The sequence below is a fragment of the Peromyscus californicus genome, unplaced genomic scaffold (assembly GCF_007827085.1).
Source record: "Peromyscus californicus insignis strain IS unplaced genomic scaffold, ASM782708v3 Scaffold_15__1_contigs__length_86483966, whole genome shotgun sequence".
Taxonomy (NCBI): domain Eukaryota; kingdom Metazoa; phylum Chordata; class Mammalia; order Rodentia; family Cricetidae; genus Peromyscus; species Peromyscus californicus.
In genome coordinates, this window is record NW_026294447.1 from 5956161 (window position 1) to 5967508 (window position 11348).

At 41.8% G+C, this 11348-nt stretch overlaps 1 pseudogene; it reads left to right on the forward strand.

Moving 5' to 3' along the window:
* Positions 1-1227: 1227 nt before the first annotated feature.
* LOC128110602 (cilia- and flagella-associated protein 300-like) lies at positions 1228-4723 on the forward strand (annotated as a pseudogene).
* Positions 4724-11348: the final 6625 nt, after the last annotated feature.

The following is an 11348-nucleotide window of genomic DNA, read 5'->3' on the forward strand; positions in this document are numbered from 1 at the left end:
GTGGGGCATTCATCTTCAGCCCATAGTATCAGGCAGACTTTTCTTTTTCTTTCTTCTTTTTTCTTTTTTTTTTTTGAGACAGGGTTTCTCTGTGTTGTTTTGGTGCCTGTCCTGGAACTCACTTGGTAGCCCAGGCTGGCCTCCAACTCACAGAGATCCTCCTGGCTCTGCCTCCTGAGTGCTGGGATTAAAGGTGTGTACCAGCACTGCCTGGCCAGGAAGACTTTTCAATGCAGCAGGAATTTTGAAAGACTGTCTTGCTTTGTTTTGGCAAAGTTCATCAGTCGCTTTTCTCTGTGTCCTGCAAAATATCTGACAGACTCTTCTATGAAGCAGGAATTTTGAAGGACAGTCTTGCCTTGTTTTGGCAATGTTCAACAGTCTTTTTCTTGTGTGTCCTGCATGTCCAGTCTGCACAACATATTGTCAGCAGTCAAAAGCAAGAACAGTTTCTTTGTCCAGTGGCTAACCTTGCCACAATGAAAGCAAACTCCATAAGGAGTTTCTTCAATGCCCATCATTTTCTCTGAAGTAAACTGGTGCTGCCAGAAACAGATGTGTCTCATTGTCATTAAAAAACTTTAAAAACAAAACATTTTAAATGCCATATTCTATAGGTCTTTGAAGTACTTGAAGACCGGCTATCTAAAATATATCTATTTAACCTAGAAAACATACCTAACATATCTACAAATTTGATTGTTATAAATGACTAACTACATATCGGAATATTAAGGTCTAGCCTCTTAATTTCCTTCCAGGGCCCCAGGAGAGACACTGCTAATGGCAGGGAATGAATCTAGATACATGGAGCTCTTTCATCATACTTGTTTATTCGTCCGCCACCATGATTCTGTTTGGTTCTCTTGGGGAGAGTCTATATCTCTCCAAAACCAGCAAGAACCTTCATGTTTACAATACAAGAATTACAAGGTTCCCACCAGAAGCTTCCTGGTTAACTTCATTTGCAACCCAAAGGGGAAGTGAATAAAGGTAGAGTTAGATAGGAGCTGGAATAAATCAGAAAAGGAATTTATGTGCTAGAAATATTTCCTCATCTGTGGTTAGGTGAAAACATTATGAATCTATCATAAATGTGCTCAAACTACAAACTCACAGGTGATGGGGTAAAGAAATCTATAAGTCACTAAAATAAAACTGACTCTATTTTCCTATGCTGCCGTTTTTTCTGACAGGGCAGGGGAGGAGTCCTGACGGCCAGTCAATATGCATCACAACTTGAAGCACCTGGTGAGAAGAAAACTTTTTGTTCTAAGAAGTTGCTCTGGGGCATTGAGAAGAGGGGGGAAATCTGAACTTGATTTGCACAAGAAGCAAAGCTATGCACCTAGGAGCCAGGCACTTGGCCTGGGAGCCAGGTTGCCTCTGAAAGCATGTTTTACCTTAGTTCAGGGGCCTTGGATGCTTTGTTTGGAGCTGGCCCTACCTTTGGATGTAGCTAAAGGGGAATATTTGCAGAATGCAGATACCAAATTCAAATGCTGAAAAGGGAGCAGGGAGCCCAGAAGCAGAAGGCCCTGCCTATATGACCTTATCCAAGTACTTTGAGCGTATATGCCTGTGGAGGTTCACACACACTGTTCTTGGGGAATTATGAACACAAGAAATTCATAGCAAGAAACAGTTGAATATTACAAAGCTGAATAACACCAAGTATTCAGTGATAAATGGCTTTCTTTTGAAGGACTCCTTAGTCAATCAAGTTATAGCTTATTATGTATAGCTGGACTCCTCTATTTCATATTCTTGTAGCCCGTGGACAACTACTGACCTATGTTTCTTGATTATTTATAATAATATGTGTTTATTATTTATAATAATAGCTTTCAAAAACTAGAACTTTATATTACATTTTTAAATGAACTTCATAGGTATAATAGCTTAAACAAAAATAGAAACACATGTTGTAACAAAAGTAACCTTAAATTTTTATCAATATACAAAAATCCTTTAAACAAGAAAAGAAACATATACACAGTGTAACAAATAACTTTAAATTTGTATCAATATACTATATTCCCATAAATGATAACAAATATCCATAACACACCAAATAACCAGAAGCCAACCACACCCCCCAACTCTTGGGAATGTGGACATAGTTTTATCCAAACTGCTTCCTGCTGTCTGTGGACAAAGCAACTTTAGGGTTCCAGAGAGAAAATTTTCAGATAATGACCAAGTGCTGGGGAGACCAGCAGGAACCTTTGCTGATAAACATTACTTGTCAAGTTTCAGGAGGTCTTTCCTGATCAAACCTGATCCATATTAACCCTGAAGAAATCCACAGCCTCTCATCTCCTGTGGGAATAAAACTCCAAAGCATTCTTGATTTTCATTTGACAATTATATATTTTGACTTCTTTTTTAAAGTTAAGATAGCCCTAAATTATCTAGGTTGGTTCAATTTTGTAGTCTTGTTCACAATCCCATGTGTCCTAGCAGCTGTCTTTTGCTCTTCAGCATTCAAAAAATTCAAAATGAACACAATACTATACAGGATCCAGACTCCTTGTGTATTTCATGTCTTACATGGCTTTTTTCTTTTACTCTCTCTTTAAAGACTTTATTTTATAAACTCTTCATTTTTTTCTATGACTATACCCTCTTTCTTTTCTTAAGCCCATGCACATTGTAACCTGTTTAGAGGTTTTTTTCCTTCTGGACCTCTTTTATTGTGTATATTCAGCCTTTTTTGACCATACAAACAAACCTTTAAACTGATAACTTCATATAGCCTGGGTGCTAAGAATGGTTTTGTGAGACCAAAATGAGCCATCTTAGAAATAAGACCAAAATGCTTTCACCCTAAAATTAAGGCCTAAGATTTCTTCTTTTGGGAATAGGCCATTAGTTACTGAAACCAGTCATTTCAGATTCCAGAAACCAGGAAATGTAAAAGTACAGAGTCACAAGATAGTCATGATGTAATGCCTGCCGGACTATGGAATGTCCACTCCCTGGTTTCCAGGATAACTGACCATAAAAATGCCCCCACCTGAGGGCAGCCCATGAGAAATGATGGCAGGCAACCACTCCCTTAGAAGTAAGATTAAGCCATGATTTCTAGAAAGCCCCTAGAAGTGAGCCAATCAGAACTGTAGCCGTGCTACCACCCCTAAATGATGTAACCTTGTGATTTTTCCCTTTAAAAACTGAGCTTGCGGACAGGCGGGCACTTCCTCCAGCCTCCACTGTGTTGGATGTATTGGACGAAGTCCCTGCCTAGGCTTGTATTGCTTTTGGATATCCAGAATTAAACCTTGCTTTTGCATTCCGGCATGCTCGTCTTTGGTGGTCTCTCTGGGGGTCACGATCTGGGCACAACAGTTTCACATTTTTTAAAATGATTATTTTAAAAAAATCAGGAATGTTTCATGACACATGGAAATGATGTGAAATTCACAGTTTAGTACCCATAAATAAAAAGAATTAAGGACAGAAAAAAATTAAAAAAGTAAAAACAAAAAAACTGCTAAATTACACCTGGATCCTCCGCATGTGGCTCTTAGCTGGCTCTTCCTGCTTCTCAGGTCATGAAAGCCAAGCATGAAACTCATGGCCTGGTAGGAGGTTCATGACCAGAAACTGCATTCATCCTTCCTAGAGCTCCAGAATGCATATGCTTGCACTTTTTACTTAGTTTTTTTTTTTGTTTGTTTGTTTGTTTTGTTTTTTGTTCCTACTTAACATACTAGCTGCCTAAGGCCTCACTAATGGGCAGAAACTATCTGGCTGAAATTCTTAAAGGAGCTATATCTCCTCCACCCCCACCCCTTCTTTCAGCTTTCTCAGGCAGTATGGAAATTCAAGCACCTCATTGGTATGCCAAAATGTTGTTGTTCTTTGGTCTATTGGGGAGGGCACCATCCAGCTCCCAAATAAATCACACACGGAGGCCTATTCTTACTTATAAACATCTGGTCTTAGCTTGACTTGTTGCTTGCCAGCTTTCTTTAACTTTAAATTATCCCATGCACCTTTTGCCTCTGGGCTTTTCCCATTCTCTTACTCCTGTAAATCTTACTCTTACTCCATGGCTTGCTGTGTAGCTGGGTGGCTGGCCAGGCTATCTAGGTGGCTTCTACTTCAGATTCTTACCTCAGAGAACCTTCTCATCCCTGAGCATCCAGGAGATCACCAGCCAGTTCTTCCAATAGGCCATACTGGGCAGAATCCATGCACAGGCATTCACCTTTGTCTAGATGTTCCAGCCCTACCAGAAGGATGATTTCATCATGGCTTTTTTTTTTTTTCAAAGACCTTAACGTTATTCCAAATTTGCAGTTACTCTCAGATTCTTCTGGACAGTGAACCACATTAGGTTTTGCTCACAGAAGACTCTGAAAAATATGAAGTCCTGAGCCCACTGGAAAGGGAAGAGTTCTTGTTCTGTCTCTTTAAGCACCTCTGCATGGGAGGGTCCCTTTGTCAGTATGAAGATATGCTTAAGCCATATCTGGAGACAGTAATGCTGATCTGTAAGGATCAGGTGAATGCTCGGAAACATCCTCGAACCAAGGAAATGCAAATTACCTCTTCTGTCTTTAAAATGAAATCCTACAACTCTGCTGGTGTGTGCTACCCTTCAGCTAAAGAGCATAAACAGACATTCTCTTACTTCATTGTGGATCCCATTAAGCATCATGTGAATGTCTTATACCATTGCTATGGTGTGGGGAACATGGCTAAGTCTTGTTAAAACCATCAGTTGGTGCTGCTCCTTAGTCATTGTGTCTCCTTGTCAGCACTAATGGATGGATAGATGTGTTCTTGCAGATCAGTCAAAAGCAACTGTAAAGAGCCTATTCCAAGCTGAAGAAGGCAAACACTAAAGTGCCTCTCTCTCTACATTTGCCCAGCACACTCATGCAGGAATCCCTGATGGAACCTGCACAAAGCAGAAATGTTGTAGAGCATTATTTTTAGATATGTTACTTTTGTTTATGCTGCATCTGTTTAACTCTGTGAAGCTATGTTACTGTGCCTGTCTAAAACACCTGATGGTCTAATAAAGAGCTGAACAGCCAATAGCAAAGCAGGAGAAAGGATAGGTGGGGCTGGCAAGCAGAGAGAATATATAGAAGGAGAAATTTGGGAGAATAAGGGAAATAGCCAGAGAAGGAGGAAGACATCAGGAGTCAGCCACCCAGCTTCACAGCAAGCTATGGACTAAGAGTAAGATTTACAGAAGTAAGAGAAGGAGAAAAGCCCAGAGGCAAAAGGTAGACAGGATAATTTAATGTTAAGCAAAGCTGGCAAGAAATAAGTCAAGCTAAGGCCAGGCATTTATAAGTAAGAATAAGCCTATGTGTGTGTTTTATTTGGGAGCTGGGTAGTGCCCCCCCCCAAAAGACCAAAGAAAAACAACAGGGGAGGGGAGAGCAGGGTAAAGATGGGGAGGGACAGAAAAACCATATGGAAGCCTACTACTGTAGAAACTTCCTAAAATATATACACATATGAAAGGAATTTAAATGGAGTTGCCATATAATTGGAGAGAGAATTCCCCAGCTAGAGATGTTATGCCCCCAAGTAAAACTTCCAGTACCAGGAATGGGTTACATGTGGTTGAGTTGTTGGCTAAGTGGATCCAATGGAATCCTCCAAACATCCAGGCTATTGTCATGGCTATTTGTTTCTCTCCACAACCTGACCATAAGGCCCTATTGCTGAGGAGAATAATTACTTATGTCACTGGACATGGGGAAGTCGAGCTGGTGCCTAACTAGAAACTTCACCTCCACTGACTAGTAGCCATGGTGCTGGAAGGTAATCTACGTGCTTCTGGAGGAGAAAGGTAATCATCAATTTCACCCAGCTACAAACCCAGTGACCCACGACAGAGACCTCCTCCAAGACATACTGGTACAACAGTGGCAGAGACGCTATGTATGTAACCGACCACTTTTAAGGCCCACTCCATGAGATGGAACCTATACACGACATTGCTAAAGTGGCCAAGAACCTGAGCTTGGATAGGTCACAGACCTAGGGGAAAGCCTGCTATTATTATTGTGCTAAAGGAACTTAGCAACAAACATACTGCTATATCCATAGATCAGTGCATCACTCAACCCTCATAGAGAAGCTTCTTACAGTAGAGGGGAATTAACAGAGAGACCTATAGTGGCAATTAATGAGTGAATTACATGTAGTTTATCTGATAGTCAAAAGACGTTTATTTTGCATCAACTTACAGCAAGCAAAAGGGTCTGTTACAGGATCCAGGAGAGGTGAGGTGCAGTCCAACGCAGTTCTCTGGAGAACTCTGACTTGGTCTGCAGTCCAGCATCCAGCATCAAGGATCACAAGGTAGCCAAGAGAGTGAGCACATATGCATTTCAGTTCTTAAGGGGTCCCTGTCTTGGCCACGCCCAGGGTGGGGGCAGGTACTTAGCAGTTACCTGCTGCCTACTAGGGGCGATACTTCAGGGGTGAAGCACAGACAACCACCCTTACAGAGACCCACAACTGGGCAATGTGCAGAGAGTGAGAAACTTTGGAGCACTCAGTCTTAAATGGGATGTCTTCATCAAAGCCCTCCCTTCAAGACTCAGGAGTCCAGTGAAAAGGAGGCAGAAAGGTGTTCAGAGCCAGAGGTGGTGGATGACTCCAAGGAGACAGTGACTTCTAGACGCTGCAGGACTGATGCACACAGGAACTCACAGAGACTGTGGCAGCGTGCTCAAACCAGACAGAATCCCAGCACTGAGAAGGGAGTGAACATAAAGTCCCACCCCTAACCAATGAGCTATTTGCAATTGATACCTGCTGGGAAAGGAAAAATCAGTTTTCTCCAGTAGGGCGTCACTGGATGTATCAACCACATTCCAGGACAGGCCTTATGCCCAGGAGTAGTCACTTGGCCAGCGCAAAATGAACTCCATGTTTGTTTGTTTGTTTTTTTAAATTTTGTTTTGGCATTTTTTGATTTACTGATTTTTTTTTGTTTGTTCTGTGTAGCTAGAGTTTTCCTGCCTTGCCCACAGTCAGGACAAATCTCTGTTACCCACCAGTCCCACAGCCGCTCAGACCCAACCAAGTAAACACAGATTTTATTTGCTTACAAACTGTATGGCCGTGGCAGGCTTCTTGCTAACTGTTCTTATAGCTTAAATTAATCCATTTCCATAAATCTATACCTTGCCACATGGCGCCACATGGCTCATGGCGTACCGGCATCTTCACATGCTGCTTGTCATGGCCACGGCTGGCAGTGACTCCTCCCACCTTCCTGTTCTCTCAATTCTCCTCTCTGTTAGTCCTGCCTATGCTTCCTGCCTGGCCACTGGCCAATCAATGTTTTATTTATTGACCAATCAGAGAAACACATTTGACATACGGACCATCCCACAGCAGTTCTGATTTTTTTTTTTTGAGAGGGAAGAGAGGAAGAGAGAGAGAAGTTGGATGAGAATAGAGGTGGGAAGGATCTTGGAGGGAAAACATGATCAAAATAAATTTTCTGAAAAAATTTTAAATAAAAACGTTGTGATTATTGAATTATCAAGTCTTTAACTTTCTATTAAAACTATCTTAGAGTATCCGGAGAACACCCCAAAAGGATTCAAAAGTCTTATCATGTCTAACTGGTTAAGTCTATACACAAATAAAATATGGAAAGACTGATCTCAGAGGCAGCTACTATATAAAAATTGGAGAGAAGCTAGACATACATGCATCAGGCATTCATGTCTCATGTAAGGCATTACAATGGTAACTCTACTTATAATTTAAGATTGTACATGGTGAATCCTTAGGGTAACCATGATAAAGGTAATATAAAGTACACAAAATAACGAATAAATTGTAATTAGTAGTATCATTACTATTGTTGTTATTCTTGTTTTGAGATGTGGTCTCACTATGGAGCATTCTGGCCTCAAACTTACTATGTAACTTAGTCTGCCCTTGAACTAGAGATTCTCTTGTTTCAGCCTCCTGAGTGCTGGGATTATAAATATATTCCACCACAAAAGCCTAAAATGGAATTCTGAAAAATCTTCAGGTGATTTAAAGAGAAGGCAGGAAAGGAGAGATGTAGGGATAGAAGCAGAGGGGTTAACAAGGAAAACTGGAAGTTTGCAGATGTAAATCCAATGGTTTGCAATCATGGAGATTTTAATTTATTTTCTCCAGTATTGCTATAAGTAGCAAATGAAAAGCAAACAATTCACTGTGGGTGTTTAATCTCAGGACATTATCACCCACCAAGGTCTCAGTGATATTTATACAACACCCACCTGTCCTTCTCAGCTTTGGCAACTTAGGATAGCCTACAATCACCTGAGAGGAAAACCTCAACTGAGAAATTGCACAGATCAGACTGGTTCATTCTTCCTTGGCTATGAGGGACTTCCTTAGTTTGGATTTTTATTGCTGTGAAGAGACACCATGACCATGGCAACTCTTCTAAAGACAACATTTAATTGATGGGGCTCTCCTACAGTTTCAGAGGTTCAGTCAATTATTGTCATGGAGGGAGCAAGGCAGCATGTGGGCAGAGGTGGTGCTGGAGCTGACAGCGATACATCTTGCAGGCAACAGGAAGTTGACTGACTGTCACACTGAGTGAAGCTTGAGGAAAAGACCTCAAAGTCCCCACAGTGACACACTTCCAACAGAAGGTGTGGCACAGATTAAAGGTGTGCCCTCCAGCCTCAAGGTCTGGATTAAAGGTGTGTGTCATCCAGCCTCCTCCAACAAGGCCCCACCTACTAATAGTGCCACTCTCTGTGAGTTTATGGGAGGCAAATCATTCAAACTACCACTCTTCTCTAGTTAGAGTAATGCCGTATGGAAGAGCACGCAGGCCAGCTTTCAAGTTCTGGCCTTGACTTCCCCAGTGACAAACTGTGACCTGGAACCACAGGCCAAATCAATCCTCTCCTCCATGTTGCTTTGTGTCTCAGCAACAGAAAACATGTGAGAGCAGCCTTAACCAGTGTGGAATGCATGGTGTCAATAAGTGCACGGGTGCGTTGATCAGCCACGTGGTGGGCTACAAAGTATGCCTCAGTACCTCGGAAGCACTGACATTACACTGCAGATGCTTTTTAACTAAACTTGAAAGCAATAACAGTGATATATTGGAAAACTGACATCTGCAGATTAAACAATGTGGGCCCTTGTCTTTACTCATATTGGTTAGACGTTATTCAGCATATACATGTGAGGATGTGAAATGTATTTGGATTCAAATAAAAGATGGGAGGCCGCATGATTAAAGGAGACTTCTCCGCTAACGCCCATGGGAAAACATTGAGGTCGGGCCACAAAACGAGACATGTGATCAAATATTTGTGTTTTTAAAAAAAATCTTATTTACTCTTGTGTATTTGCATACATGTCATGTCACATGTTGGAGGTCAGAGGACGACTGTGGAGTCAGTTCCCTCCTTCCACCTTTCTGTGGGTTCTGCTGACTGAACTCAGGCTGTCTGACTTCTGTGGCAAGTGCTTTGCCCACTGGGCCCTCTCACTGGCCCAAATACCTGAATTTTAGACTTTTACACACTCCATTATTCATGCTCAGCACTGTGCTGCATTGAAATTGTGTGTGTGTATGTACACGTGTGCATGTGTTTATGCATGTGGAGTCCTGAGGTTGGTGTTGGATGTAATTTCTGGGGGACCAGCCCCTAATTTTTTGGCCAGGGTACTCTTGAGCAGGGAGAGGTGGGAAATATCTAGATAGAAAGAGATACCTAGACGATGAGAAGACAGAAACACAGGATAGCCTCGGGAGGGCCTGGGTCAAAACCTACCAGCCTAAAAAGGGCTTTTTATAACAATGCCAAGGGTTGAGGCCAAAAGACCTCCCCTGCTAGATACAACCAAGTGTAGACCCTTCCAAACACCTGGTACTCAGGCCCATGACCCAATCATCCTCTTATACAGTCCTGCTGGGTAAAACCATAGGAAACCTTGGTGGGCTCCAACAGTATTTCTGCCTTCCACCCTACTTTTTGAGGCAGTCTCTCTCTGTCTCTGTCTCTCTCTCTCTGTTTCTCTCTCTCTAACCTTGCGACTCACATTGCTTAGACTGGCTGGCCAGCTAGCCCAAGTCATCTGCCTGTCTACATGACTCTCTCATCCCTCTTATGCTGGGGTTACTGTGTGTACTGCCACACTTGGCTTTTTTTTTTTTTATTTAATTTTAACCTTAGCATTGTCTATTTTCTTATATTTTAATATCATAGTAAAGCCACCTCAGCTTCTGCTAGGAAAAGCTTAAACCTTTCTGTGGGAGCCCGTTCGGGTTCCTCGTGGCTTTACCCAGCATGTCCACATAGAGGATGATTAGGACCACCAGCCTGAGTGCAGGTGTCTGAGATAGTCTGCACTTGGCTGTGCTGGGGGAGGAGGCCTTTTGCTCCACCCCTTGGCGTCTCTATAAAAACCCTGGGGCAGAGACAGTCGGGGCCCGTTGGAATAGGTTCCAGGCCCTCTCGAGGCTATCCTTTATTTTCTATCTGTTTATCTCCGTAATAAATCCTTCTATCTAATATTTCCTGCTGCTCGCACTCAAGAAAACTCTGGGGAACTGTGGGGGTGGTTGGGTAAACGCCCCATAGAATGGCGCCATGAACAGGGACTAAAGAAAAAAAAAAGGGACTAAAGAAAAAAAAGGGGGACTAAAAAAAGGGGGGACTAAAGACAAAGTAATAGGGACTAAAGATAAAGGAAAATAATAGTTTTATTACAGAGTTTTTGGCGAAAGTGCTGCGTTCAGCCCTGCCGGTGGATAAGGCATGCCGGTGTTATGGAAAATATATATTTTTTATATATATTATTGAGAGGCAGGGGTTTTATCCTTGAGAGAAAAGGAAAGCAGACTGGAAGGATGTCCGATGCTGCAGCGAAATTCTCTTCTGTCAAAATTTTCTATCTTCTATCCCTTTCTCAATTTCTATCTGAAAAATAAGTATAAGGCATAGGGTAGTAAAATAGTGTAGGAAAAACTTAGAAGTGTAAGATTGTGTAGGAAAAATAAGGCAACTAGACAGAAAAACTTCAATTTTCTAACTTTGGGGGCTATGAATGCAAACTGGGGGGGAAATCTTTCTTTGGGCTTTACGGGTAGTAAAAAAAGCTCTTCTTTGAGCTTATGGGGAAGAAAAAGTTTCCTATGGAAGCTTTTGACCTGGGGACAGCTGAAATGCTAAATTCAAGCAGCAGGAGAAAGTGATTTCTCCCTGAGGCAAAAATGGGGGTGTAAAAAGCCAAAAAGTTTAAAGTTGGGAAGTTTTGGGAAAAGTTAGTCTTTCTCCTGGGAAAAAAAATCTTTCTCAAACTATAAAGCTTTTCTTGGAAAATTTGGG